Source organism: Pteropus medius, unplaced genomic scaffold, assembly GCF_902729225.1.
Source record: "Pteropus medius unplaced genomic scaffold, Ma_sr-lr_union100, whole genome shotgun sequence".
In the NCBI taxonomy this organism is placed as follows: Eukaryota; Metazoa; Chordata; class Mammalia; order Chiroptera; family Pteropodidae; genus Pteropus; species Pteropus medius.
In genome coordinates this window covers 6,629,029-6,629,405 of record NW_024352785.1, presented here as the reverse complement: position 1 = coordinate 6,629,405, position 377 = coordinate 6,629,029, and the positions used below count along the sequence as shown (strand labels likewise).

At 33.4% G+C, this 377-nt stretch overlaps 1 pseudogene; it reads right to left on the bottom strand.

Moving 5' to 3' along the window:
* Positions 1 to 30: 30 nt before the first annotated feature.
* LOC120591034 (uncharacterized) lies at positions 31 to 149 on the bottom strand (annotated as a pseudogene).
* Between the last annotated feature and the right edge of the window lie 228 nt (positions 150 to 377).

Here is a 377-nt window from a genome sequence, read left to right as displayed (position 1 = left end):
TCTCCTCTCCTTCTTTTTATTTTATTTTTATGCCTCAGCACCTGGCCTTCCTAGGTGGTCTCTCATCCAAGTACTGACCAGGCCCAACCCTGCTTAGCTTCTTGAGATCAGAAGGGATCGAGTGTGTTCAGGGTAGCACGGCCATAGACAACATTTTCATTTTTTAAGTGAAATATAGATAATCTAAATAATCTCTAATTTAGTTTTGCTATAGGAGTTATTGAGAATAACAATATTTTATTTTATTGTTTTAATTTCTTTTCTTTTTTCTTAGCAAACTTCTTATGTTCAGTGATTCAATTGTCTAAGATTTTAATTTTACCCTTGACTGCATCCAATGTAGTTTGGTTGTTATATTATGGTCTTATATTTCCTGA